Source organism: Oryctolagus cuniculus, chromosome 9 (assembly GCF_964237555.1).
Source record: "Oryctolagus cuniculus chromosome 9, mOryCun1.1, whole genome shotgun sequence".
Taxonomy (NCBI): domain Eukaryota; kingdom Metazoa; phylum Chordata; class Mammalia; order Lagomorpha; family Leporidae; genus Oryctolagus; species Oryctolagus cuniculus.
In genome coordinates, this window is record NC_091440.1 from 63,187,832 (window position 1) to 63,213,394 (window position 25,563).

Below are 25,563 nucleotides of genomic sequence, written 5' to 3' on the forward strand. Positions count from 1 at the left end.
TCAGCTTAGTATACATTAAGTATGGATTTCAACAGTTTGCTCCCACACAGAAACATAAAGTGAAAAATAATAGATGATTTTTTAAATGATGATGAAATCAGATCAGACCTATTGTCATGTTTAATCCCAGTGAGAGTCAAGTTGGGAGTTGATAATTTCTTTTTTTTTTTTTTTTTTTTACAGAGGATCAGTTTAGTATGCATTAAGTAAGGATTTCAACAGTTTGCACCCCCATAGAAACACAAAGTGAAATATATTGTTTGAGTACTCGTTATAGCATTAAATCTCAGTGTACAGCACATTAAGGACAGAGATCCTACATGAGGAGTAAGTGCACAGTGACTCCTGTTGTTGACTTTACCAATTGACACTCCTGTCTATGGCATCAGTAATCTCCCTATGCTCCAGTCATGAGTTTCCAAGGCTATGGAAGCCCTCTGAGTTCTCCGACTCTTATCTTGTTTAGACAAGGTCATAGTCAAAGTGGAGGTTCTCTCCTCCCTTCAGAGAAAGGTACCTCCTTCTTTGATGACCTGTTCTTTCCACTGAGATCTCACTCACAGAGATCTTTTGCCAGAGTGTCTTGGCTTTCCATGCCTGAAATACTCTCATGAGCTTTTCAGCCAGCTCCGAATGCCTTTAGGGCTGATTCTGAGGCCAGAGTGCTATTTAGGACATCTGCCATTCTATGAGTCTGCTGAGTATCTCACTTCCCATGTTGGATCGCTCTCCCCTTTATTTACTCCATCAGTTAGCGTTAGCAGGTACTAGACTTGTCTATGTGCTCCCTTTGACTCCCAGTCCCTTCACCATGACCAACTGTGAACTGAAACTGATCACCTGGAACAGTGAGATGGCATTGCTTTTAACAGATTATCACTAATCATGAAAAGCAGTGAAGTGCTAACAAATGCCCCAGTAGAATACAGCTTGAAAACATTGCATTAAGTGAAAGAAACTAGTCCCAAAAGAGCACAGCTTACTTGGTTCCATTTTTATGAAATGGCCAGAATAGGTAAAGCTGTAGAGATAGAAAGGATATCAGTGGTTAGGGTTAGGGAAGATGGAGAATAAAGGGTGATAGTTTAGGGGTACTGGCTCCTTTGGAGGTGATGAAAATATTTTAAAATCTATTGTGGTGACATTTGTATGCATCTGTGAATAAATTAAGATTCATTTATTTGTATGCTTTTAAATGGGCAAATGGTATAGCATGTAAATTTTATCTCATTATAGCTGTTTTACAAAAACTGGAAAAGAACAATACTAATACTTTGCTGCAGGGTTCTCCTTTAGCCTGAGGATGAATATCCAAAACTGGGAATCATCACAGTCATATGACTTGTGCTGGCTGATGAGCATACAGGGGACTGGGCTGTGGTGGAGGGTGCCTGTATTGAGAAAAGTGAAGCCACTTCTTAGGTCCCACTAATCCCTGCATATTACAGTGCAACCTTAGTGCCTTTGAGAGACCTCATTCCAAGAGCAGCTGAAAATTTTCATAATTTTTGGAATTTCCTCATTTTTGTTGCTACTGATTCATTCAGAAGCTAGATACAGATAGAGATGAAAGCCCTTTGTTCCCATGGTAACAGAGAAATACTCATACAAAACCTAAATCACATTTTTCTGTGAGTCTAGCACAGAAGCTAAATAGCAGTAGACCAAAGGAAGCCTTGATGAACAGAATTGGTTCAACAATTCTCTCTCTGCCTTCCAAACCCAAAGTTTTCCAAGAAGACAGCAGTGAAGAGGATGGTAAACAGAAAGGAAATAACATAATACATTGTGTCCTTGTGGTAAATGAATTCCAACCTCCTAAATTGAATCCAAAGGTGAACCAAAAATAACTTCAACTGTAGCCAGAGTCTCTCCTTCCTCAAATACTGACAAAATAAAACAGGCAGTGGTAAGAAAGATTGGGTTGTGCTCAATATAAATTTTCATCAGAGAATTGCAAATTAAAACCACAGAGAAATACCATTTCATACCGACTAGAATGGCTAAAAATAGAAAATAAGACAATGCCAAATGTAACAAAGATATAAAACCACTGGAACTCTTGCTTACTGCTGGTGGGAGTGTAAAATGGAATAACTACCCTGGAACCTCCATTGGCAGTTTCTTACCACGTTATGTTTACCCCTTTATAACAAAGCATTTCTACTCTTGTGCATATACCTGAGAGACGTAAAATACGTCCACCAAAAGTCTTAAAAAACCCCTTCTTTGTAGGAGCTTTATTCATAGCAATATAAAATACTGCTGAAAATAACTCAGAAGCCCATCGAGCATATATTAATAAGTTATGGTATATCCATATAGTTAGTGGAACATTAGTCAGCAATAAAAATGAATAAACTGATACATTTTACCAACAATATCAATTTTCACTGATATTGAAGGTGCACTGTATACTTTAAATGGGTATATTATATTGTATCTGAACTTTATCTCAATAAAGCTGTTATGCTGCATGAAAGAAGACAGACACGAGGCAATACATATTATAAAATGCATTTGAATGAAGTTCAAGGATATAGAAAGCTAAGAAATACTAGAAGTCAGGACAGTTATTGCCTTTACAAAGGAAGGTTAGTTTTTGACTAGAAAGCCACACAAAAGAACTTTCTGGGATAATGGAACTATCTGTATTCAATAAGCTTAAGATCTTTATCTGTCTATCTATATTCCCCTATTGCCGTGGTTTGAATATGGTTAGTGTCCCCTCAATGGTTCATGTTTTGGGAACTTGATCCCCAGACTGGTGGTATGGGGAGGGGCCAAGGACCCTTAGGAGGTGGGACCTCATGCTATGTCCTTGAATCAATTGTGATGTGCCTTTAAAAGGGATTATGGGTGGCCACCTAGCTTTCTCTCCTTAATGGTTTGGGATGCAATCATTGACCCTGCCCATGCTGCCACTATTGCTGTCTGTCTTGACTGCTGTCTGCAGCCTTCACCACAGAGCTCACACCATGCCATTGGGATCTGGAACCTCTAAAACGGTGAGCTAAATAAACCTATTCTTCTGCATAAGTAGCCCTAGTCAAGTATTTCATTATAGTGTTGAAAAGCGGACTAATACATCTGTGGAAAATTATAGTCTAATGAAAAGTTACACTCTAAAATAACATGTAGGCAAACAGAATAGTTTATGAACTGTTTCCACCCTGATTCCATTCTGGTGGTTGAAGGAGCCCAGCTTCAGGTACCAAATCAGGTACCATATCCCTAGAATGTTCAATGATAGCCCCTTCAGGTATAGGATCATCTCCCTTCTGTGGGGGCTGCTCAGAGAATTCCCAGAAATTGATGCATTTTTATAAACATATTGTGCATAAAGAGAATTCTGCATCTGCCCAGAATTTTCCAGTGAGAAACTGCATAGGAGTGATCAGAACTGCCCCTGGCTGAGCTTATCACATCCCAGCAGGTGTGCCTTAGGCTCGCACATGGGACTCTGCTGCTCTCATCTCCTTGGCTTTGTTCCTGGGTTCTGATGTTCTCTCGAGCTGTTTGTGTTTAGATCTTCCAGGATGTCGTCTGACGTCCGAAGTGCTTGTCCTGACGTCCAAAACGCTCGTCCTGAAATAGTTTGCTTTAACCACAGCCAAGTCAGCAGGTCACAACCCCAGTCTGACACCTAATGGATTTCTGGACAGAATTAAGTAGTCCATGAACTTGAATGAGAAAATTGCATCTCAATTTTTACTAACCTCTGAAGGACATTTGGTGTTTCCTTCCACCATGAATGTAAGCAATAAGCTACAACAATATTAACCATACCTGTGACCATCATAATTGGAAATCACAAGTAATTTATCATCATATCACAGCTGTGGCAGGTATCGCAGAATATTGTTGATGACCATCACTACTTCAAAAGTCTGGTAATTATTATACCAGCATGAAATAGAATATTATTTAGTGAATTAATAAAGGGCTATACATGAGTATATTTTACATAACTTTAAAAATGTTTAAATAACTGAGTTTCAATTTAACTACTTTCCATTATAATGTAATGCTTTTTATTTATGCATTTACAAACATGAGAAGAGATACTAGTTTATTATTACTGATATGAAAAACCTAGTTATTTAAAAACAACACATATTTGTTTATTTACCTGAAAGGCAGGGATAGAGGGATAGAAAGAGAGAGCTGAGAGAAAAAAAAAGAGATCTTTCATCTGCTAATTCACTCCCCTAAATGCCTACAACAGCTGAGGCTGGGACAGGCTGAAGCCAAGGAGCCAAGAACTCAATCCAAGACTCAATTACTTGAGCCATTACCTGCTGCTTCCCAAAGTCCACATTATCAGGAAGCCAGAACTCAAACCCAGGCACTGTGATATGGGATGCAGGATCACCAAGTGGCGTTTTAACTGCTATGCCAAACATCTGCCAAAAAACAAACAAACAAATATTAACATCTTACTGTTCTACAGATGAGAAATTGGACACATTTCTTTCTGGGATAAAATTAAGGTGTCAGTTGGACTGTGTTCCTTCTAAAAATATTTGGGGACAATCGATTTGCTTGCCTTTTCCAGCTCCTAGAGGCTTCCTATATTCCTTGGCTTATAGCCCCTTCCTCCACCTTCAAAGTCAGCAAAAATGGATCCATCCCTTCATGTATTACATCACTCCAACCTTCTCGTCTACCTTTGGGATTACATTAGACCTATTTGGTTAATCCAGAATAATATCCTTAGTTTAAGGTCAGCTGATTAGCAACTCAATTCATTCTGCAACCTTAATTCCCCTGTGTTAGGTCACAACATAGTCACAGGTTCTGGACATCTGTGGGGGCTTCATTCTTCCTACCATAAGGGTTCCAGCCTTCAGGACCCGGCTCGGCAGGCCATGGTACAAATAGTCTGATGCTGCAGCCTAAACCCTGGTCTGACCTCTGTTTGCCTGATTCTGGCTGTCCTGCATAATTGCACTGGCCTCGTTTCAGCTCCCTTTGCAGCCAAACAGGACAGAATCTCTGTGAAAAGCACGTCCCTGGCCCTCCTTCTCACATCGGGGCACAGATTCAAGTCCTAGCTGCCTTGCATCCAGTCCAGCTCCCTGCTAATGTGAATGGGAAAGCAGAAGATGGCCTAAATACTTGGGTCCCTGACACCCACATGGGAGACCCGGGTGTAGTTCCTTGATCCTGGCTTTGTGCTGGTCCTGTTCTGATTATTATGGTCATTTGCAAAGTGAACCAGTGGATGGATAATTCTCTCTCTCTCTTTGTGTGTGTGTGAGAGAGAGAGACTCTGGCTTTCAAATAAATAAATAAATCTCTTTTTAAAATAGAAAATATTAGAACTAAAATTTATATTTTAAAAGAAAATGTATTTATAAAAATGCTTCAATTTCTGGATTGCCTTCAAATTATATTTCATTGCAGGATGTCCTGGAGCCCAGACCCTGCTACCCAACTCTATCCAGATCCTACCCAAACCCATTGGGGGCAGCCCAGGTACTCACAGGAAATATTAAGGACTATAATCCAAAGGGTCCCAGCCAAAGTGTCTGGGAGCCCCTTGTACCATGTGTAACATTGAGGAAATAGACCACCTTGCTTGTGAATAGTCACTGTGCCAAAGCAAGACCCTGTCTTGGATTTGTGGCTACTACAGGGGCAAGAGGCATGGATACACTTCCTCCTTAACAAATGGGACTCCTCCCTCTGTGATCCAGATCATGAAAGAAAGCAGGGCTGGAGGTCAGAGCCAGAACAGGCAGCATTTTTGAACTTGTTATTCCTGGACTTTGATGCTTTGGCCATTGAACTCTCGGGATTTGAGCATGTAGCTGAATAGCTGAGTTCTATCAAAAACTTGTAAAGTAGAAATAATTATTAAAATTACAATAGCACATGATCTTCCAAACTAGAGCCTTAAATAGTGACTCAGTGATACCCTCAACTTCCATGGCCGTCTATGGAAACATGGTTGCCTTAAAGAAATACCATCCTGCATTTCTTTGCCTGACAACTTTAATTGCTGTGTTTCCTTAGTAATGTTGAATGCAGCACAGGGTTGCTAATATTGTTGATCTAAAGGTTAAGAAACCTGGATCCAGCTTTGGTTTTGCCATTAGCCAATAATATGATGCTAGACAAGTTATTTAACTTCTCCTGAAGATCTTGTTAAAAAATATAGGTGCCTGGGGCTCCAGCACACATGCTTGAATGAAAAATGTCATTGGAGTCACTGGTGATCTGCACACTCAGCAAACACCTGGGTGACCTGCAGCATCAAGGGAACACTCGATTCAGTAACTACATCCTGCTGGAGGAGGAAGTCACCTTCCCTAAGGACAAGCACCAGGAAAAACTTCGCTTTTTAAAATCAAAGCACCCAGGCATCAAGTTCCTGTGGACGTCTCTCCCATTGGTTAACACCTGGGTTGTACAAATAGCATTTCCTTGCAACAATCACTTTAATAAACGACAGGTGTTTTCTGCTGGAAATCAACACTGGCAATTAGTTTGCTTTTTCCCTGGATGAATCTGGAGGGAAAAAAGTTTTCAGTCCCCCACCAAGCCAGGTTTACCAACCACCAATCCTTTCTACAAGTCATGGAGATTTCAACTGTACCTTAATATTATTTCCCATCTTCCAAAGAGTTTTTTGAGAATGAAAAGCTGAAACTGCAGGTGGGTATGAGGTGGTACATCAACCTGCAATTTCAGTGCTTCTTCCTATTCACTGAGATTAAGCTAGAAGTATGATTTCCCCAGGCATTTCTCGTGACCACGTCGTGTAATTGTCACTCAGGCATCTTGTGCTGACTGTCTGAACTCAAAGAATGGATTTCATTTCTGTGCTGGCATTGACAAAGGAAATTGTACCAGGTGAGATTGGGGACTGCCCTCTAAAGAGACTCAGAGCATTCTCTTTTGACTGCTGATGAAATACAGAAGAAAAAAGATAAATATGAAAAGGCAGTTGTTTTTAAGCCTCCTTTGTGTGCATGTGTGTGTGTGTGTGTGCATACACCCTAACCATGAACTGAACTGAGGGTAGCATGCCCCAGGTTACAAGGAGAGGCCTGGAGAAGTCCCTGTTGACCCTGGCAAGTGAATGCAATACCTGGCACATTTTTGTCAAGTTCTTTCCCCTGATGTTAGCCTGGTCGGTGTGCTGAGGCCCTGGGGAAGCACTGTTACAGGTGCTGCGGTCTGATCCTGGGATGCCTGGCAGGCTGATGGAGGGGAGGAATCTCAATCCTCTGTCACCCCTGCCTGTCAGAAGCCTGCAGAATGAAAGGTGGGCCAGGCTGACTCCACAACAAACTCCGCATCTGCCAGCAGGAATGGCTGCTGTGGAAGTAAAGGCGGATACACTGGGAGGGGAAGCACTGGCTTTATGGGAAGAACCTGTTTGACTTGTTAGTTCTGATCTCTAGGAAACTCAAAGCAGCTTTTCTTGATGTTGTCTTCATCACTTTCTGTGCAAAGAAGAAAAAGGCAGTGTCAATAATTTATTGTGTTGTCAATTGATTGTTTTTTTTCTTTCTAGGAATTCTTTTTGCTCATAAGGCACACTATATAAGCATCTATTTTCTCCTAAGAATGAATTCTGTTTGATTTCTTCTTTTCTGTCTCTTCAAAAGGTATCCTAGGATTGCTAACATTGAGTTTGTGTGTTTGTGTGTGTATGAGAGATAGACACGGAGGTAGACATGGGGTTTTGGGGGCGGGGGGAGAGCAGAGAGCTTTGGTGCTTTTTCTTTTTTACACAGATAAGTTTGTGTCACCTTGACATGACTTCTGCTTTTTGGTCTTCAGATTCCAGTACCCATTCTCGATGAGGACCAGATACTAGGCAAAAACCTGAGCTGGAGCGAATCTTCCTCTGGGGTTTAGATGGAAAAGAGAAATATCCCTAAAGTGGAGAATGGGGAAAACATGCAAATCAGAACTTCAAGAAGGGATCTGGGTTCTATTTCCCTGTCCTCAGAAGAAACATCTTTTACCATGCAGATTTGATTCCTTTTCTTAGAAAATGAAGAGAGCAGTGCATCTTCCGTTTTTGAAAACAATTTAAAATGAAGGCAAGAACATGTGAACGTGGTTATTTTCTGTTTTTATGCTCTCTGATTTCTCCTGATGGCTTATGTCATACTGTCTGATGACAGACCAATATCCTCACCTCCTTTCCCACCTCTGAGAAAACAAAGAAAGTGTTTGCCTATGTGCAGGTGGAGACCGTGGGTATGTGTCTGGAGGACTTGGCTTCCAGCGGGCTTCTCAAAGGCCATCTTCTGGAGCAAACAGTGTCTGTAGTAGGAAGAGGGTACCAATTTGGAATGCACACCCTAGGTGGCAGCAGTGATGCCTCCAGGACTTGGTTCCCTGCCACCCATGTAGCAGACCTGGACTGAGTTCCCAATTTCTGGCTTTGCCCCTCCAACACCCTCTGTTTTAAGGGCATTTGGGGAGTGAGCCAGGGGATGAAAACTCTCTTTATCTCTCTGCTTTTTGAATTTAAAACAAAAGAAAACAAAACCGACTTCTTCAAGTCCCTCTCCATCCCTTCATCCTTTAGTTTTGGTGCCAACTACTCTGACTGTCTTCAAATGCTTGGAGGGATGAGCAGGGTAGGAGACAGAGGATCGCCTGCCCATCCCCATCAGAGTATCCTCCCAGCCTGCACCCCTGGACACAGCGGCCTCCACTCCCTACCCCCTAAGAAGACTTAACGTGTTTACTGAGTCAGTACAAAAGTGCTTGAACTTGTGGATGTTGCTCTACTGCTTTGTGTCTGCAGAAGACAGACAGGGAAAACACACTGTAACAGTACATGGAAGCCAGCTGGACATTGTTGTCTGCAGCGAATGATCAAGGGACTCTGAACCGAGACCTGCTGGCAAAGCCGCTGAGCTCTGTGGGCTGCTGCTGAGATGAGGCGGAGAGAGAAGTGCAGTGGTCCAGAACCCAAGATAGGAGGCTCCCCGGGGTCCTGGGACTTTCTGCTCCACCAGTGCGGAAATCCTTGGGCAGTAGGATTAACGGTGACGTAGGCAGCGGTCAGAAGAGAAGGAACTCTCAGTTCCACTCAGAGTCCGGCTGACCTCATCCTCACTGTGATCTCCAGAGCTTGTTGTGCTTTCAAAAAGATTCCTTGAACGGGTGATTGGTTCCGCTGTTGTCACTGTGTGTGAGTGCAGAAATGTGTAGGCTCATCCTGAGGAGTGGATTTGTGCTCCGGGTACAGAGATAGCAGTGCCCGGTGCTGAATGGAGGAGGCGTCCCCAGAAACATGAATTCAGATTTTGTAGTTGCTTGTTCTTCTAATGTCTAATCTTTGCGTGCCGTAACCGGGACCTTTACTGACCTCCCATGTTCTTGTTGAAGGTATCACTTTTGGGCTACATCTCTGTAGGAGCTCCCTGCTTATGTACTTCTAGGATATCATCTCTATGGCTCCCTTAATATGTGAGCAAGAGGGCCATTAGCAACCCATTGTGCTTTAGGGATGAGCAACATGGAAATATCATCAATGTTTTATCATTGGGGTCAGAGCGGGAGTTTGAGGGGGCATTTTGTACAGCAGGAAACAGGCTGCTTGGGTAGCAAACATCCCATGTTGAGGTGCCTGGTTTGATTTCTGTCTCTGTTTATATATTTTTTTTTAAGATTTATTTTATTTATTTGAAAGAGTTACAGAGAGAGGTAGAGACAGAGAGAGAGGTCTTCCATCCGCTGGTTCACTCCCCAGATGGCCACAACGGCCAGAGCTGTGCCAATCTGAAGCTAGAAGTAGGAGCTTCTTCTGTGTCTCCCACACAGGTGCAGGGGCCCAAGGACTTGGGCCGTCTTCCACTGCTTTCCCAGGTCATAGCAGAGAGCTGGATCGGAAGAGGAGCAGCCGGAACTCAAACCAGCTCCCATATGGGATGCCGGCACTGCAGGCCAGGGCATCAGTCGGCTGCGCCACAGCGCCGGCTTCTTCTCTGTTTCTGATTGCAGCTTCTTGCTAATGTGCAACCCCAGAAGCAGCAGATGATCGCTCAAGTACGTGAGTCCCTGCCATCTCCGTGGGAGACCCCAGACTGAGTTCCTGCTTCCTGGCTTCACCCTGTCCCACCCCTGGCTGTCGTGGGCATGTGGGGAGTGAACCAGTGGGTGGAGGATCTCTCTCTCTGTTTCTTTACCTCTGTCTGCTGCACTTCAAATAAAAATACAAAAAGAACAAATTCTGAGGAACTTTAATATTAGACACTAAATAAAATAACCAAAGAGCCATTCATCTTTTAAGGATGTGTTTCCTCTTCCGGGAGAGTATCACACGGGAGTCTTTGGGTAATGCCTAAATTTTTTTTTTTTTTTTTTAATTTTGTCCCCTTCAGTCAAGCAGATTGTTGCATGCTCACGGCTCAGCTCCCTGGGCATACACATGGCATTCTGAAACTGTTTCCCTGCCCCTGGCACATTCTTTTCTCCCTGAACAAGCCCTTTCATTCTTTTACATTTTATCATTTAAAACATGTCCTGAAGTTTCTGATTTCCTTTTCAGAAAACTCTCTCACCGTCTTTAGATTTGGTTGTCTCAGTCCGAGCTTGCTTGAACCTGGAATGAGTGGTAGATGTGATTTCTGTTTCTTATTTGCACGTGGTCATGATTTTCATTTAAACTGGACTTTGTATCTGGCCTAGGTGGGCAAGGAACTTCTCTGCCATTGCCATGGTGTGAGGCACTCGCGAGTTGGAGGATCAGATTGAACCTGGCAGAGAAGAAATGAGACCTGAAGGCCTGAAAGATGGCTGAATAAAAGTCCCAGCCTTACCTGAATAGATGATGTTGCATTTAAGGTTGCTGTCCAGATGTCATAGAGAACGGTGGTAGCTCAAAGCACTACTGTTGCCATCTGATAGGTATGTGGCCATTTCCTGCTTTAAGCTCTAAGTCCATTCCCTAAACAGCCTATGTCATATAGACCTCGAGCTGCAATTAGAGAGGAATTATATCTTTAAGAAATATGGTTTCTAAAAATATAACATAACTAAATAAATCCCAGAACTGAAGGCATAAAGAAAGACTAATCTCATAACCCTTAGTTTGAAAGAGCTCCTACAGCCATGGGACATTCTGTACAGATCTTTTATTGAAGGCAGATTGGAGAAACGAAAAGCAGTTGAGTTTGGGAAATTAATTATTGTATCATTTTGCCAAATCCTGTAATACTTTAAATGTAGGATTAGATGGATGTCATCTGGGACTGGGAACCGAGAGGTGGCAGGGGATAGACGAGGAGAAGTGGAATGTTTTTGAGTCAGTTACTTAATCAGTTTTCCTGGACAAAGGATAACCTTGTGTTAGAAGCACTCAGGGTTGCAGAGTGAAAGATGTGCTGTACATTCGTAGGTACACCGGGGGCATAGTCCAACCCAGGTGTAACTCAATCCCTGAACGAGAAGGTACTTTAGAACAGGATTTAATTGTACTCTCCTGGAAGTATGCCCCTCATTCCAGTTGGGAGGTTTAATTAATCCTTACCCAGAGGTCAGTGACTTCACCATAAATGCCATAGAAGGGCAAGGACTCATCTCAATGTGAGTTAGCATTCGATGCAGCCAGTGTTCATTTTATTACGTTTATCAATTGTTTTAAGAACTCGGCTGAATGAGTTCATTGTATGTGTGCCTGGAGGCTTTTTAGAGCGATTTGGAAAATACATTATAGAAGAAACCACAAGATTGTTAAAATGACTTGAAACAGTTTGAGTCCAATTTTCAAAGGAGGTTGTAATACCCATATTTATTCTTGTTTCATCCCCTTATATGATTATTCACACTGTATTTTGAGAATAAAATTTATGAGACAGGATCCCCATCTAATTATCCTACTCCCCTCCCATTCACTTTTTCCCCTTTTTCTTTCTCTGGCTTCTAGCAGGCGCTCCCGGGGAATTTAAGAACGAGAGGCTGAATGATCTAGATGGAAACACAGAATCCTTTTTTCATGTGCTTTCCTTTCAACGCATCTAATCTTTTCCCTATCAAGGAATACTTTTTGAGCAAAACAGAGTGGCTTGGTCCTCGCCACAGTTGGCAAAGGCTTAAATGGAAGGTTTCTGTCTATTGCTCACTTACTGCCTCTTTCTTACCTGTTTAAGCTCCTTCTCCCCTGTGGTGTTAAGGGGCGGGGCTGTGGCTGTGAGCAGGACTAGGAAGGGGGTGAGGGGAGCATCAGCTTGCGGTGGACACCTGAAGAGAGGGCAGAGCTGAGGTGCTTCACCTCCAGCAGGTTTCTGGAAACCTGTTTTAGACCAAACATACTGCAGTATTCAGTATGAAACTTGGACAGGGAAACTCAAAGTCTACGTTTTAACCACTGCATAAATCTTTCTTTTTCTTTTCTATTTCATCTTGACTTTTTATCTCTTATATAAACTTTCTTAGATATATTTCCATGAAGATAGTTATTCCAATCCCTTCCTTATAACTAGGTAAAGTGCTGGATGTGGAAGGATGATTTATCGTTAACAATAGAAAATAATATGCCTGAGTAAGTTGTCAGCGTAGAAAAAGGGCTGAGTTTGTATTTGGACCACTTGTGTTCATGGTCCAGCTTACCTATTAACTACTGCAAAGGACTTGAGCACATAGTGCCTCAGTTTATTCAGTTGCAAAACATGCACGATACAGTACTAAAGATCTCCATTTTACAAGGATTTTCAAAGGCTTCAGTGAGATAAATACTGTATAAAACAGGAAGCTAGATCAGAAGTGTTTGGTGGTAGGTACTCAAGTTGGCTGTTTGATATGGGAGGCAGGTGTCCCAAGCAGCAACCTAGCCCACTGCACTACAGAGCACACCTGTTGGGCTCTTCTTTTGCCTTGCCTCTTGGACAGATCAGCTTTGAACAGTGCAGCCCGGGTATATGGCTCAGGGGCTGTACTGTTCTGTGTGCTTTGCCTACCTTTCTGTGAGGAACAAGAGGACCACAGAGCCTCAGGAAACAAGAAAGTATGTGCCACGACCAAGATCCCCATCCACCCCTGGAGTATCCACAGTAGCTACTAAGCCACATCTTTTTATGCTCAGCAAGCATTTAAATCAGATTGATCCAGTTCTCCATCTCCATCTCTGATGTATCTATGGCTTCAGCTTTGGTCCCGCATTCACAGACTGGTTGTTGTGACCCTCCCTTTGATTTTGCACCCTAGTCCATTAAACCCAAACACCCTTGCTGGGTTCCCTCTCTCCCCCTCCCTCACTCCAGAACTTCTCTGAATTGCTCATTTCCGTAAGGGCACCACCAGTCTCCCTAGAATTAGGGCCCACAGCTTTGCTGTCAGTTACATGTGCTTCCGGTCAGCTACCAAGGAATATTCATTATGCCCCGTAGGGGGCTTCCCATCCACCTCATCCTCTCTGTCCCCCCAGACAGCTCCCTTGTTTGGCCTCTTAGGCCCACACCCTCAACCACTGAAACACTTCTCTAACCAATCCTGAGCTCAGACTCTTTCCCACATCCATTTTGATCACTCAGACCCTGCCATTCTGCCTATTAAATAGTTTAAATGTCCTTCCTGGCTGTCGATTTCCTATACAACCTGCTGCCGTTTTTGTCTTGAAAGCAGTGTATGCGCTCAGCTGAGGCATGCTCACAGTTTGCACAGGAGCTTGACCAGTACAAACCATAGAAGCCTGGACTGGTTGGGCACAGTCTTTCCATTGGCTAAAGCTCTAGGTGTGGTGCTGGCGCCATAGCATAGTGGCTAAAGTCACAACCTGTGGCGCTGGGTTTAAGCGGCTGCTCCACTTCTGATCCAGCTCCCTGCTAATGCACTGGGAAAGCAGGCCCAAGTGCCTGGGCCCCTGTACCCATGCAGGAGACCCAGAGGAAGCTCCTGGCTCTTGGCTTCAAATCAGCTCAGCTCTGGCCATTGCAGCCATTTGAGAAGTGAATCAGCAGATGGAAGATCTCTCTGTCTGTCTGTCTCTCTGTCTCTTAACTTGGCCTTTCAAATAAATAGATAAATATTTAATAATAATAATAATAATAAAAACTCTAGGTGTTTGCAGCTCGGGCCAGCTCCCATGGCCCCTTAGCTGACTCTGAGCTTCAGTAATTCTCTGCATCTCCTCACTTCCTGCCCGCTTCCGGAGCCAGACTTGAAGGTTCTATCCTGCAAGACTGTCGCTCCTCCAGCCTATTGTCACAGTGCCATTGCTCACAGAAGTTTCTGATACTCAACAAACAATGCAATAAAGCAGTTACAGCACCAGAACTCCTGGAAGCACAGGACAAAGCCGTTAGTGGTCACCCTTCGGTGGTCACCAGTCAGCCACAACCCAAGAGCCACTCCGCTGAAAGCTTTACTTACCTGTGACAAGTGAAGGGGATGGCAGGAAGGTATAGTTCCCTAAAACAAACCACAACAACAACAACGAAGACAACCTGCCTCTCTGAGAAGGGCTTTGCCGGGGCTTTTGCTGCAAGGTTCAGGGAATGCTGAGTATGTAGAAAAAGGGGGAGCTTCTGAGCCCATCCTGCTCAGGCAACAGACATAGCCATACATTGCGTGTTCAAAAACCCGACAGATGGGTCTCTCGCAGCTTTCCCTGTTAGGGGTCCTCTAGCCCCCCTGCCAGCAATGTTGCAAGATAAGCTTTCCTAGAACAGCCTCTGAGAAACAAGCACAAGCCCTAAACAGTTTGTAGATTCTTTGCCCATGTGCCCCACTCCTGCCTCAACGGGCATTCTTGGTTACAGAACGATGTATCTTTGGAGTCAGCAAGGCAGAAGTAGGTTTTAATTTAAGCAAATGGAGCTCCTCCCCTAGTTTCGTTTTCCTGGTTGAAGCAGTTATGGTACTCATCTTGTTCTGTTCCTGCCTGAGGCTGGGGTCGAAGCTCCCAGCTCTGCCTGGTATCCGCTCTGGAGGTGTTTCTCCTTCGTGACCTGTCTTGGTTAGTTGGGAACACACTGGTTCTGAGGTGACTTCTTATCCCTGCATGGATGTCTCTTCTTTGACCTGATGGCTGTCCTGTATTTTCTTTTTCTTCTTTTTTTTTTTAAAGGTTTATTTATTTATTTGAAAGTCAGAGTTACACACAGAGAGAAGGAGAGGCAGAGAGAGAGAGAGAAAGAGAGGTCTTCCATCTGCTGGTTCACTCTCCAGTTGGCTGCAACAGCTGGAGCTGTGCTGATCCGAAGCCAGGAGCTTCTTCCAGGTCTCCCATGCAGGTGCAGGGACCCGAGGACTTGAACCATTTTTTACTGCTTTCCCAGGCCATAACAGAGAGCTGGATCGGAAGTAGAGCAGCCTGGTCTCGAACCGGCACCCATATGGGATGCTGGCAATGTAGGCGGCGGCAGCTTTACCCACTGTGCCATAGCGCCGGCCCCCCTGTATTTTCTTTATGACTAATAATGTTTCCAACTAATCTGTACCAAAACCAGAAACTGCAGTTATCATTGACAATCTCATCTTTCTCTAACCCACCGTGTCCCATGTTGGAGCCACTCTTTAAAAGTTGTTTTTATAGTGTCTCCATCCGGGACCCACTGACCCAGCAACAGCCCAGGTCCTCATCACATTCCCCCAGGACCAGTGGAATCACCCACAGGTGACAGTGTTGCTACCCAGCTCACTGCGCACTCCACTCCTTTCTCCTTACCCTGCCCTTTGTGTTCATTTGTCAGTATTTTCTGTATTCCTTCCTCTCTTCAGTTCTCTTGATGCAGTGTAACTAGTTAGAGTTTAGGCCTGTTGGAACTCTTCTATACCTGCAAAATCCTGCTGTCTCTTTAAATGTCAGTTTGATATGCCCACCTTCCCAGGATACACCTGTCCCAGTGGGGACCAGGGTGCATGCTCAGACCCCACCTTTATATTCGATTAGGGGTGGGTACCTTCCCCTTCCTCATAAAAAGAATGGAAGGTGGGAGAGAGCTATTTTCCTTTTTTTTTTTTTTAAGATTTATTTATTTATTTGAAAGTCAGAGTTACACAGAGAGAGGGAGAGGCAGAGAGAGAGAGAAAGAGAGAGAGAGGTCTTCCATCCACTGGATCATTCCCCAGATGGCTCCCGTGGTGGAGCTGTGCCAATAGGAAGCCAGAAGCTTCTTCCGGGTCTCCCATGCGAGCGCAAGGGCCCAAGGACTTGAGCCAACTTCCACTGCTTTCCCAAGCCATAGCAGGGAGCTGGATCGGAAGTGGAGCAGCCGGAACTCGAACTGGTGTCCATATGGGATACCAGCACTGCAGGCAGTGGCTTTACCCCTTTTGCCACAGCGCCGTCCCCGAGAGAGCTGTTTTCTACTGCCAAGTGTACTCGAGTGTGCAGCTTTCGGTTTCTGTCTTTCCACTGCCTACTGGACGAATCTCTCCCACTCTGTCTCAGAGGTACTGGATCCATTTTTTTTTCCTCTCTCTAGTTTTCCTCTCTAGGTTAGCGTAGCCTACACGTGCGTGTGAATGTGTGTTTATTCCTGCACTGTTAAATAAATTCTGTTCCTATTTGTATACTGTACTAGTGTCCGCTTAATGTTTCCACCTCTGCAGGAGACAGGAACCTGGATGGGACATGAATGTATTCATTGCCCACATGATTCTGTACATTCACAGCACGTCTCCACCTGGAGCATCCCAACTCAAAACTGCTGCAGACCCTCGTCGGAACACGGTGAGAGATGAAAGCAAGTAAACACCAGGGACTGCCCGGGAACAGAAGGCTACTCCTTCCTCCAAATTGGGTTCACTTGCCTCATTTCCTTTCTGATCCTTGAGAAGCAGGGCGGGTGGCTCCTTCCTGGTGCCCTCTCTGGACTGGGATCAGACACTGGCCGTCTCTCACATAGTGTGAGAAGTTCACTGAATATAGGCAGACAGGAACCAGTCTTACTCATCCTCTGTTGTTCCTTTCCAAATGATCTTGACCTCCGTTTGACTACGCATCTCCTGCACTGCACTTCTGGAGCTCATCCTGATTACTCAGTGCTTGGAAGAGAAAGGCTTTTTCTGCAAGCCAAGGGTTCTTCCTCACTTGGCTTTAAACCATGAACTTTTTGTTGCCCCCTGTCCCGCATGATTCCTTGTGACCATATCTCGTTATTCTCCAGCGTCCAGACTATGTCTAATTGGAGCATAGGTTCTTGCTCTTGGTCTGGTTAATGGTTTATAAACTTTGCAAGTGAGTTGGTGGAATATGCAGACTTTGGGTCTTTCCTCCAAAATTGTGGTTAGTATTCAATTGCTTTTACAGTGTCTATCTGTGCTTTCCTGTTCACATCTGGGGTAGAGACAGGGTAGCCCTAGCCTTACCAGAGAGCATGAACCTTAGTCAGCTTTTCTCTGATTGGCACCACTCACTCACAAACCAATCCTGATGGCCAGGTTCAGGTATAGAACGAAGCCATTTAAGATGTTGATTTGTCTGCATGACTAAACACAAAGGGTTTAACACTTTTAATCAAATTCAGAGAATTTAATTTGGTTCTCTGTAAGCAGGATAAGGAGGTGATAATATCTGGGCCTCAAAACATTTGAGGAGAAAGAAATATAATCATGAAGTATCCTGGTTCAAGAAGAACAACACCACATTGACAGGATAGGTACAAACATTACCAGGATCAGCCCACTAAGCTGTGCAGTCCGGAGGGCTATGCCATTGTATTTAACACGTGGAAGCCCAGCCAGAATCCAGAGCTGCATGTGTTGAATTGGTCATGGGAGTTGCTGGGAGTGCTTATAAAAAATAGAGATTGTAATCAGTAGGTCTGGTGGGACTGTATATCAAATATAAAGATCTGTATTTTTAACAAATTCTGCAGGTGATTTCTCTTGCTGAAGCAAGCCAAGAAAACAGTGTTCCAAATAAGCAAGTCAAATCACTCTGTGGTAGTGAGAATAAGCAAGCATCAAAGCCTAGGTAGGGATTTATACAGAGACTGATGAAGAAGGTACAAAGCCCTCAGGAAACTCCAGTTTACTGGATGCTAGGAAAACACACACACACACACACACACACACTAATTGCTGTATAATCTGGTCCAGTCATTTAAACTGTCTCCTTAGGGTTAAGTCAATGCTTAGGGATAATTGCTTAGACTTCAGAATGCTCCGCCTTTTCTTGGAACGCTGTCTAAGGTGGTCTCTGGATAATGGAGGAGTGGCTCAGTGCATGGGGAGAAGGGGACTCCCGACCTGTCACTGGACCTTCAGTGGACTCTGTCACCTGCTGACTGGGCAGCCTGGTGGGTTTCTGGTTGCTCTCCATGGCTAGTGGCCTCAGATTGTCTCTTTTTTTAACCTGTAGTGGCCCTGGGCCTCCTTCTGTTGACCCACCTGTTCCTGGCCTTCCCTGATAGGCAAATCACAGTTTTTCACATTTGCTGTGTGTGACCCTGGCCCTAGAGCTTCTCTAGGATTATCTGCCCTGCTTCCTATCCTAGTCCCATTATGTCAGGGCCTACAGTTCTCAATCTACTGTGCATGCTACACAGACACTGCAAAGGTTTCCCTCCTTAACTGTTCTCTCCACCCTCCCACCTGTGCTAGGCCTCTGTCTGTAAGACAGTAGAGTGGGAAGAGGCCCTCAGCCAGGATGTCCATCTCAGCCTTCCACAGGTTCTGCACTAATCCCCAGGGTGGGAACTCGGGTTCCAACTTCTTACTCTCTCCTTCCCATAACCCTGCACCATGTCCACCACCTACAATCCACATAGCGTTTCTTTGACTTTCTCTTCTTGTTTTCCCAGGCCTTTCCTTATACAAAACCATCACTGTATTCTCTTGGCCAGCTTCTTGATTAAATTGGGCAAAATTGATATAGAAAAGTCTTCTCTGTGGCGATGTTGGCTTCTCCAGCTTATCATCTTGCTATAAATTCCTAACTGGGATGTCAGTGGGGCCTTTTAAACTTTCCCCGAACTCCTCAAACAGTCCTGTCTCCCTTCCATCCTTTAGACCCTTGTCACAGTGCCAGCTTTGGCCAACTAATCTGTCCTAAAGAGGGGGAAGATTACATACTCACAGAGGTGAAAAATCTAGTAACTGTTTAGAAATGTTATCTGATAAACCTGATGAAATAGGAAGCATTTTTCAGCTTGCCGTCTCAAGGTGACAGTTTGTAGTTCCTACATCTTCAGTTGATACTAATAGTGACAACATTTTGATATCAGATTTTGCTATTTTCTTTTTTTTTCTTCCAAAGAAAATTCTTTACAGAGATTACCCTCATTTTCTCTGATAGGTGTGAAGTCATGGAAAGGGCATGAAATCTGAAGTCAGATCACTTAGATTTGAATTCATGTCCCTCCAGCTTCTGGGAATAAGTCACATCACATCTAGGAAGGGACAGTGGTGAACTTCCTGGCATGTTTGTGAGGATTAAGTGAAATATAGCATTGTAGATCTTTTAAAAAGATATTTATTTATTTGAAAGGCAGAATGACAGGAGGGAGAGAGAGATCGGGGGAGAAGGAGAGATCAATCGTCCATTTGCTGGTTCACTCCTTAAATGGCCACAATAGCCAGGGTTGAACCAAGCTGAAGTTAGAAGCCAGGAACTCCATCCTGGTCTCCCACATGGGTAGCAGGGACCCAAGTATTTTGGCCATCATCCACTGTCTTCCAAGGTGCATTAACAGGAAGTTGCATCACAGTGCCAACCACCTAGTATTGTAGATCTTTATAAAAACATAAGTTCTATTTGATGCATAGTCGTGACACATCAAGGTCACGGGCACAAGTGAAAAGTTTCTGGGAGTCACCCTATCCCTTTGGTTCCCATTGCTCTCCACCAGTTCCCTGATGCCAAATCACAGGCACCCTCAGGACTCTTGTATTTAGCTTAGGCTGCCTGGAACACCTTCATTGGAGAGGCCTCAGGCCTGGGGCTTTTTTTACCTCCTGTTTCAAATAATACTTAACTTTTGAAAATACTGTTTCTTGGCCCCAAATAGATCTATCTGATAGATTAGCTAGTTTAGGATTTTTTATGACAAGTGACAGAAACACTACTGAAATAAACTTAAGCAAAATAATGGGAAATAACAGCTCAAGTAGCCTGTTCTCACCTCCCCAGTACCTAATGACTTTTGCCATGTCTGTTTTCTGCTTCTCTCTGCATTATGTTCTTTTGATGTCAGATACACCCCTTTGTTTTGCCCCATGAGTGCCAGACTGACATCCCTCAGCTTTGAAACCCAAGGTAAAAGATAGGTTCTCATTCCTGGTAGCCATGAAGAATGTCCCAATATTCCTCACTCATGTCTCCTACCCAACTCCAAACCAATTATTGTAGACAAGAAGAGCAGAGTGGAATGGGTAACCTTGGCTAACCTGGGCAGCAGCAGACATAGGCTCTGACAGTGATTCCTTCAACAAAAATCACGGTGTTTTTAGTGGAAGTAAGAACACAAAAGAAGGGAAAAATAGCAAATACCACCATACTGGCTAACATAAAAGAATTGGGCCAGTGCACTGTATTTTCCAGGGTGTTCATCCCCTTAATGCTGTGGAATGCATGAGTCTCTGTTGGTAGTTCTGCCCCATTGTAGAGTAGCTTCAGAAATATGCAAGGTCCATGAGCATAGTTTCCCCAGATATATGGGCAGGCATGCTTTGTAGACAAGTATAGAAGGTATTTAAATCCAGCTGGGATGGAAAAGGTACAAAGTTTTCCTTTTCAGAAGATTCTATGGCTTTACTATGTCCCTTCTGAAAATCAGGTGTTACCAATGTGATAGCACTAAGTTTGTAGGGCCAGGGAGCTCCTTCCTCAGGAATGGGGTTGAGGCCAGGCCCTTATAAAAGAGGCTGCGTTCTGCATCAAGGTAGCTTGCTGGTTTGCTCTTCTGCTGAGTGAGGACACAGTGTTCCTTTCCTTTGGAGGATAAAGCTCTTACCAGACAGCTGAACCTGCCAGTGCCTTGATCTTGAACTTCCTCACCTTCAGATCTGTGAGAAATAAATTTTTGTTCTTTATGAATTACTCTGTCTCGGGTATTCTGTTACAGCAGTACAAAGTGCTGAGACAGAAGATTATCATTGCTGTCATTGTTATCCATTGTGTGCCTTTTTATTTTGCTTTATGGTGGGTCCCTAACAGATGTTTGGCATATGGAGGGAACTCATTATGTGTTTGTCAAGCAAATGGACAAATAAATGAATATAACTTCATTGTAAGTATCTAAGATATGCTGTAGTAAATTTGTCAGGTCCTCTGGAGTTTCATTTACTTTAAATTTTGTGAGGGTAGTGGATGTATTCTGTCCCATGCTGAACATCTCATGGTTATGTAATCACAATTCTCTCCATGTAATCTAATGTTCCAGAGGAATTAAACCATTAAAATAGTCCTTCATGGATTAATACACAATTGAAGACAAACATGCCAAAGGTAACAGCAATTTCATTCCCATGTTAGGAAGAAGATTGCTTGAATTGGTCTCTAGTGCTATATTTTTGTTATAAGTATCATTATTTTCAATTTTTAAGCCTGCAGGATATTGATTTAACAGAGATTGTTGCAAAACTTCCAGCATCAAATTTATATTTGCTGAAAAGTAATGCATTTCTTAACCTGAATCTGCTCTCTTAGACTAAAAACACTGGTATTGGATGAAGGCATAATCACCTTTAACCTTTGGATTGCCTAAAGGTGTCTGGTGGGACGTTGACTTATCAGTGACATATCACAGTACAATAAAACTTAGACATTTAAAACTACAACAGACAATGTGTTTACTAGGACATCTGTAATTTTCCAAGGGCTCAGAAAGATCAGCTCATCTACTTACCATGGGGGTAAGCTGGGCAGCTTGGTTTGGGTCTGGTGGATGTTTTCATGATGGTTGCCTCACATACCTGATGAGTTGGTGCTGTCAGCTTGGGGGTTAGGCTATGAGCTTTGGACCTTGCTTCCTCTTCATGTGGTTCTCTTCGTATTCTGCTTGAGCTTCCTTACAATATGGTCGTTGGGTCTCTAGTGTGAGCATCTCAAGTGACAGGAAATAAAAACCCAGTGTCTTAAAGCCTGGGTATGAAAACCAATATAGTGCCTCTTCCTCTAAATTTGATTACTCAATTCATAAAGCTAAGATTCACAGAGAGGGGACATAGATTTGTCTTTCAGAAGAAGGAATATGGAAGAATTGTGGGGCCATGTCTTCAAAATGTCATTGATCTCAATCTTGAATCTTGCCTGCATAAATATTATTTGATATGTTGAATTGAATTAATATACAATTGGTGAGACTATCAGAAGTACTTCAGTTTCTTTGACATCTCCCTTTTATTCAAGCATTCAGGATCTAATTCTTTGATGAAATTCTTCCCAAATTCCCCTTAGGATCTGTGTTGATGTGCCTTCATAGACCAGGTGGCCCTGGTCATAGTACTTAGCCACTGGTTCATGCTTAATTCTCTACTGCTGGTTAATGGCTTAACCTCTGCACTGCAGCTAAGGAAGTGAGAGCTAAGTGTGTTGACTGTTAACCAAGTGATGCCAATTTTCATTTGTAGGAAACAGCCCGTAATAAGGAACATTTTGGTTCTTTCCAGAAACTTGTCCAAAGCAACTCAAATGTGAACTTTATGTAGTATGCCTTTGCTTGAGATTTTTGGGGGTGTGGTTGATTACGTACTAACTGAACACATGGGCATCTTCCTGAGACAACAGTGGGGCTATTCAGGGCCTTCCCAGGAAGTCCAACTCTTTTTGTAAGATTGGCTGTCCTCCCTGGGAAAAGACTTCAGAGGTCATACAATCATAAATCTGTGTCCTTCCTGTCAGGGAACTATGCCAAGGTCGGAAGCAGGACACAGATGTGAGAATAAGGTGAGGGAATGGAGGAAGATGAGAATAATTTCTTTCTAACAGCCAGAAAACTTTTCTCTCCATAGTCTGCTTCTATGCACCTCCATGCAATGCTGTACAGTGGGTTTAAACAAATCCTTAATGAGGGCCCACCACAATCTAGGACATAACAGAAAGGAAGCACGTTTTTGTTTTATTCATCTTGCTGTTTCTTTACTCTTTGGATTGCTTCTGGAGGCTTCCTTGTGCATTGACAAAAAGCAGTACTGATCACTGTGTTTAGTTAACACCTGACATCCAGTCCCTAGAAATTCTGTAGTCCCAGTGGGGGCAAGACAGAGGATGAAGAACAGTGTGGATGTAGTCACTGACCTTTGTCTACTCCATGATACTGTGATTTATGTGATACGGAAGGGGTAAAAGCCTTCAACTCCTGTTTCCCAAGTGGAATCTTTCATTTGTCAAAGGGGCATGTATTTGTTTTGGACCTTGAGTAGGGAAAGCTTTCTAAGATAAATGTAGGGAAGCACTGTCAGTGTGTGTGAACTGCCATCCCCCAAATCTGGCCACTATCAGATGATGCAGATTTGATTGTCTACCTTGCTTTTCTCAGCATTGGACGCTCCCCTGGGATGCTCTGTTCTTTAAGCATAAGCTTTGCCTGGTTTAGTAGAAAAACCTGTTTGCTTCATTGTGCAATGGTGGCAGCATGTCAGGTCCTCTGAAAAGGTGGAACGTAATTGTGTTGTATTTCCCTTTCAAGAAACACCCACAGCCAATTTGTTAAGGGAACTGGAAAAAAAAATCCAGGTTCAGACCCTTGCTAATTGGTTTTGAATTAATTATTCTGAAAAACATATAATTATGAGTAATTGGTTCTTGGCATCATAACAAATTTATTCAAAAGCAAGAAGCAAATATTCTTACTGCCTTTGAAATATATTGTCTATATATCTTCAAAATTGAACAGACTTTGAGTGTACCTCCAAATAATTTTACATAAATGAATTTAATTGTTCCCTTGTAAGATTCATATATTTCTTATGCTAATGCATTTCTATTTTAATCTAATTTTTAAAAAACCAGATCTGGATTAGGCATTTGGTGTAGTGGTTACATTCCCACTTGAGAAACATGCATGCCGTATTGGAGTGCCTGGGTTCAAGTTCCACCTCCGTTTCCGATTCCACTCTGGAGGAAGCAAGTGATGGCTGAAGAACTTTGGTTCCTGCCACCCATGTGTGAGACCCAGATTGAGTTCTGAGCTCTTGGCTTTGACCTGGCCCATCTCTGGTTGCTGTGGGCTTTGTGGGAGCAAACCAGCAATTGGAAGCTCTCTGTCTTTCTTTCTGACCTCTATATTTCAAATAAACTTTAAAAGAAATTTAAAACCAAAAAAACTAGACCTCAAAATATTGTATATTAAGAAGATCTATAAAGTTCATTTTTAAACCATTGGTGGCAGTAATCTGCCTACAACACTAATGTCTTGGTGATTGGGTTTCCTTCCTTACTGTGCCCAGTATGGACCCCTAAGGCCCAGAATTGCATCTACACTTTACTTGGACTTTCTTCTGAGGGCCATGAACTTCTGTATGGTCTTCATCTTGCCTATTCTGTGCTTCTCTATTCTATGCTTCATGGCTATTTACCTTACAGTTGTTTTTGAAAGACCACTCACAAGAAGATTTTTCCAAATCTTTTCTCAGGGATAGGGAACCTGTATTCTGCCAAGGGCCATTTGGATGTCTCTGACATCATTTGTAAGCAATACAAAGTTATCACCTTAAAACTTAGCCTCCTATAGATCATGGGTGGTTGCCTTGTATATTCCCCACCTCCATTTATCGAGGAGTCTGCCTTCTTTGTGGTTGGTTTCTCCTTGTCTTTTTATCATTTTTTTATCCTATCTTTGTTTTTGTTGATTAACTCAATTGGTTGTCTAGGCCTTTCTTCTCCTTCTTCTTCCTCTATCTGTGTCACCCACTCCCCCATAGGAAAGAGGCATAGAGTACATGAGTGTCTTGTAGAAATGAGTTGGGAAGTCAGTTTTATATTTATTTTGAAGATGACTGATAGAATCAGAGGATCAGGGACAGGCAGAGTTGTGCAAGAGGAGCAATGTGTGGAAGAAATGTGAATTATTCTCAGGAGATGTGCTTGTAATGGAGAGAGAGCAAGAGCACGAGAGAGCGAGAGAGAGAGAGAGAGAGAGAGGGAGATATGCTGAGATAAGGGTCTGAAGATGACAGATGAACACTCAAAAGGGTGAAAGAAGAGCACTGTTCCTGATGGTCACAAAGGTCTGGAGAGAAAAGACTGTTCATCAATGAAGTAAAGAACTTGATCAAGGGTGGAGGTCAAAGGTGTGGTGAGCTTATGGGGTTCTGATCATAAAGCCCAGAGGAAGCAATAGATTAAGTAACAGTGATTCAGAAGGGGAATAATGCAAAATTACGAGAGTGTTTCTGGAGCCCCACAGGAAAAGCAAGGTGTCTCTCAGAACAGGGACTGCAGGGAGTTGGGGAAATCCAGACCTGGGTGTGTGATCTGCAGACTAAGCAAGTGGCTGAATCCATAGACCTCTTTGTGGAGCTCCTCCCCTGAACCTGTCTTTTTCTGTCACAGTTCTTTGGAGCTGGGGATGCTGTAGAGATGAAACGAGAGGCTACAGGGGAAGCACTGTGTGAGCAGAGGTGCGTGTAGCTCATGTAATCTCTCTGAATTAGGACTGGTGTTCTAGGATGCCTAGTTGGCTTTAGGTCTTGCCCCCC

At 43.3% G+C, this 25,563-nt stretch overlaps 1 long non-coding RNA gene across 1 annotated transcript; it reads left to right on the top strand.

The window, feature by feature from the left end:
- Nucleotides 1-24,617, top strand: LOC127492123 (uncharacterized). Its single transcript, XR_011378651.1, has 4 exons — nt 1-6,861; nt 7,798-9,366; nt 10,669-10,887; nt 16,531-24,617. It is a non-coding gene; the product is annotated as an uncharacterized lncRNA (long non-coding RNA).
- The last annotated feature ends 946 nt before the right edge of the window (nt 24,618-25,563 follow it).